The sequence below is a fragment of the Scylla paramamosain genome, chromosome 35, assembly GCF_035594125.1.
Source record: "Scylla paramamosain isolate STU-SP2022 chromosome 35, ASM3559412v1, whole genome shotgun sequence".
Lineage (NCBI taxonomy): Eukaryota > Metazoa > Arthropoda > Malacostraca > Decapoda > Portunidae > Scylla > Scylla paramamosain.
Genome location: NC_087185.1, coordinates 4,902,501 through 4,907,500, shown reverse-complemented (window position 1 = coordinate 4,907,500; position 5,000 = coordinate 4,902,501). Strand labels below are relative to the sequence as shown.

General features: G+C 41.5%; 1 protein-coding gene across 2 annotated transcripts in view; it reads right to left on the bottom strand.

The window, feature by feature from the left end:
• Nucleotides 1-5,000, bottom strand: part of LOC135090588 (uncharacterized) — a 98,794-nt gene that overhangs the window by 25,783 nt on the left and 68,011 nt on the right. The gene's annotated exons all lie outside the window — the stretch shown is intronic.

Below are 5,000 nucleotides of genomic sequence, written 5' to 3'. Positions count from 1 at the left end.
AGGTTAGGTTAGGTTAGAAAGTTATGTTAGATTAGGTTAAGTAAAGTTATGTATGTCAGATTACGATATGTTAGGTTAAGTAAGGTTAGGTTTGATTAGGTTAAGTTAGGGTACAGTATGTTAAGTTAGGATGGTACGTTCGGTTTATTAGGTGGATAAATTTGGTGGTGGTGGTGAAATTAAGTCAAATTAGGTTACATTAAATTTAGTTTGGTGGATGCTTCGTTAATGGATGAGTGGAGGCGATGTGACAAAAGTTAGGTTGGGTAAAGTTAGGTTAGCTTTAATGGATTAACGCTGGTGAAGGCAGTGGTGGTGGTTGAGTGGAGGTGGTAGTTGTGGTGGTGGCGTGACTGTTAGGTTACTCTTGGTTAGCTTTAGTGGACGACGATTGATGGAGACAGTGATGCTGGTGGAGTGATAATGGCAGTGTGACTCAGGGTGGATCATGTCAAACTAAGTCAGGCTGTTAGGTTATGTCTGGTGGATGAAGAGCGGTGCAGTGTGCGTTGGTGGAGGCTGAGGCGATGGTGGTGGCGGTGGTGGCGGCGGCGGCGTGGTAGTGGTGGTGCTGCTGTAAGAGCCCCCGGTATAAATACAACCCTAAAGTGGAGAGAACAACGAGACCAAACCATTTTCAAGTCCCAACTTAAAGCCCTCACTAGGCCAGCCCCGGGGCGACTTTAAGGGCAAATTAGGGTCACTTTTCCGCCGCTAGATGTCTCCCCCCTCACCCCTCCACCACCATTCCGACACCAGGACGGCAAGACAGATAAACAATACATAGAAATGAACCACAACCGCATTTCCGTGCCTGGCCACTAAAAATCCAGCGTCACTTGCTCTCCTCGGACTCAAAGTTATGACGCGGTTCGGATAAAAGAGCGACGCGAGTTCGGATAAAAGGGAAATGTACGAATTTTTGCGCTGCCAACACCACTCCTACACTTGTCATGACTCACGGTACGCCTGCACTCAGCATATCATTTTTACACGCGCGGCAACACTCGTACACTGAGCCTATCACTGTTACACGTAAAAGAAACACTCCCGCGTGCGTTGAATCATTGGTACACTCTAGAAAGTAATTTACACGCTTGCTGAACCATCCTTTTTCTCCCATACTTGCTGGCACACTTATAAAAAGACTTCCATGCTTAATAACTTATTCCTGGATTATAAAAAAAACGTTCTTACACTTAAAAAAATTACTCCCACACCCACACTGCATTTAAATCCCTCACTAAAATCATCCCCTTCACTTAAACAAACCCTTTACGTACTAAAATCGTCCTTACACTTATAAAAAAAAACACTATTGCACTTACCAAATAATTCCTTTACTTAAATTACACTCCTACACTTCATTACTCCTATGTACACTAATGAAATCAATACAGCACTTACAAAATCATTCTTACAGTTATATATCAATTTCTACAGCTGCCAAATCACTCCCACCGCTCCATCCCTTTCCCATATCATCCTCGCGTCCCCCTCACACCCACCACGCAGCGCCTCCTGTTTTTAACTTAATCACGCCTACACTCTCATTGCTACAGATTTCCTAACTCCCTCCTACACTCACTGACTCGCTCACTCGTTGCTACACTTTATTCTGGCATTCCTAACTCACTCATTAGTAAACTTCATTGAACATTCTTCACTTATTCACTCCTTTGCTTTAACTTTATATAACATTCCTCACTCACTCACTCACTCACTCACTCACTCACTCACTCACTGACTCGTTCATTAAGTCTTTGCTACATTCCTGGCTTATTCTACACTCACTCCTTGCTACATTTAACGACAGGATTCCAGACTCACTCAATAACTGCTACACTTCATTCCAACATTCCTAACTAATTCCAATCCTCACTCAATAATTGCTAATTCCTCCCCTCACTTACTCATTGCTCCACTTCATTACAGCATCCGTAATTCCTACGCTAATTCACTCACTGGTACACATCATTACAACATTCCTAACTAATTCCTATCCTGGCTTACTCATTGCTTCATTTCATTATAACATTCCTGATTCCTACGCTAATTCACTCATTGCTACTCTTCACTGCACCATTCCTGATTAATTCTTACCCTCACTTACTCATTCCTACACTTAATTGCAACATTCCTAACGCATTCCTGAAATCAGTCACTCATCAGCAGTTCAAGAGAGTATTCCTAACTCATTCTTGCCTTCACTCAGCATTCCTAACTATTTTTTACAACCAGTCACTTAACAACACTTCATCACGATACTTATAACTCATTTCTACACACTCACTTACTGCTACACTTCACGACATCACTCCTAACTCAATGACTTTTTGTTACAATTCATGGTAGCATTCCTAATTCACTCACTCATTATTGCACTTTATGGCAGCATTCCTAACTAATCCCTACAATCAATCACACATCAACACTTCATGACAACATTACAAACTTACTCCTACACTCACTCACCCACTGCTGTACATCACCCAACATTCCTAACGCCTCGTCATCCCTCACAAGTATTATATAACAAGCACACGTGTCTAGTTAAGACCCCCAGGCCCCCACAAGGCTGCTGAAACACGCCTCGTCACGTCTGTACCTCCACGAGTCCCTTAGTAGTCATTAGCTCACGTCCAGGTGTATTTTGGGAAGCTCATATGACGCAGCTTGTGTGGAAATAGATGTAAACTCGAGTCACGTGAGAATTAGAGACCACGGTTTCTCTTGGTGTGTGGTAAAGTTTGGTTGTATTTGGTTTTGTTAGATTTGGTTACGTTGGTTTAGTTTAGGTTAGGTTTGGTTAGATTGGTTTATATATGGTTAGGTTAGGTTAGCTGTAAGATTATGTTAAGTTAGATAAAGTTAGTGGGATAGCTTAGGTTAGGTTAGGTTGGATTAGTTTAGTTTAGTTTAGGTTAGGTTAGGTTAGGTTAAGTTAGTGGGATAACTTAGGTTAGGTTAAGTTAGTTTAATTTAGTTTAAGTTAAATTTGGTCAGTTTAGGATTGATTAGGTTAAGTTTGGTTAGGTTAGGTTATTATAGTTTAGTTTACTTTAGAGTCTGTTAGGATGCTATGGTAAGTTAATTTAGGTTAGGTCATTAAAATGGCTTAGGTGAGATTAAGTTAAATTAGGACTGGATTCATCAGGTTAATTTATAAGGAAAGGTTAGATTAGGTAACTTAACCTACCACAGTCCACCCCAAAAACAGCAATGCCTACAGTTTACATGGCCCAGTTTTAAGTATTTTTTTTCCTAACAATCGTATTTAGTTATTATAAGGATAGCAATGTAAACGTACCCTTTTATATAACAGCGAGTAATAGAATGCTAATGTACACACTAAGTACTGGTCTTTATGCACCACGCTGACTTTTAAAATTACAACATTAATCTCATCTAATATGCAAACACGTCACGTTCAGTACCCTCGCTATAATAGAATCCTGAACACTGCTATCCTGCGTCCCTCGGATTAGGCGGTGCAGTGGTTGTTCATCCTTACCTAGCCATGGCCAAGAGTGAACTGTCTTACTGTTGTTAACTTCTTTGGGAATTGTCTTGTTTTTTTGTTATTTTTACCTTTCATTTTGGCTCTTCTGTGAGAATTATGTTTCATTTTTGTTACTTTTGCCTTTTGATTCTTCTTTGGTAACTATGTCTTGTTTTTGTTATTTTTTACCTTTCACTTTACCTCTTCTCCGCGGACTGGCACATCAGTGGATCTTTTTCATACGCATTTTTTTTTTTTGCCCTTGGCCAGCGCCCCTCTTGCATAAAAAAAGATGTTACTAGTATTTTTATTCATTCTTACATTTCTGCGCCACATGACATAACTTGCTGCGTCGCCACGAGAGGAAGTTTTCATCACCTCATCACTTCACTTCATGGGTAAGAAATATGCTGCTGGTTGTCCCTCTGTTTTGTAGATGCATTAAATCCTCCCAGCAAAATTGAGAGACCTGGCCATCTTAGGTATGTTACAAGTAAAGGGACAGTTAAATCCATGTTCTAATCCTTATGACTTGCTACATGTTCTCATTTCCTCGTGATAACCAAGAAATCTGTGGCTGTTTGTCCCTCGGTGTTATAGATCCATTAAATTCTCGCGCAGTATTGAGAGACCTCGACATGTTACGTTTATTAAGAGTGAAGGGAGGATTAAGTCCACGTTCTGGTACTTATGACTCACCATATGTTAATTGAGTGTATAAGGAAAAAAGTGGGACGAGAAAAAAATACGAGTGTAATAGTTAGATTAAAGCTTTTTCTATGTGTTTCCGTCTCTTTCTCACACACTAAAACATACCAGAGAGAGAGAGAGAGAGAGAGAGAGAGAGAGAGAGAGAGAGAGAGAGAGAGAGAGACAGAGAGAGAGAGCACCTGATACAAAGCTAACAAGGCATCAGCAGAATCGTTCCTGTCTCTCTGAATGTCTACACACCTGTTTCACTAATTACCTGTCGTTCACCCTTCGTTAATTAGCTCCCATTACCCACCTGTGTTTCCCGCGCCTTTTTCCCACTCCCTATCACTCCCACACCTGATCCGCCGTACTGATATCCCTTTAATCTTCAGGTAAACACGACATAAGCTACGGTAAACAGGCCTTAGTAAATACACGTTATCATAGAAAATGGAGCGCGGGGTGAGGTGTTGCAGGGGTGACTCATATTTTTGTACTGAAGTGATTTTGTATTGTTGAGTGAGTGAGTGAGTGAGTGAGTGAGTGAGTGAGTGAGTGAGTGAGTGAGTGAGAGAGGAGCGAGGCATGTGAAGGAGGGAAGGAAGGAAGGAAGGAAGGAGGCTGAGAACGTGAAGAGAGAAGCTGTGGTTAAGATAAGAGGAGGAGGAGGAGGAGGAGGAGGAGGAGGAGGAGGAGCAGACTTACCGGAAGCAGATGTAAGACGAGCTGAAGGAGAAGGAGGAAAAGGAGGAAAAGGAGAAGGAGGAGGAGCTTAAGGAGGAGAAGGAGGTCGAGAAGGATGAGA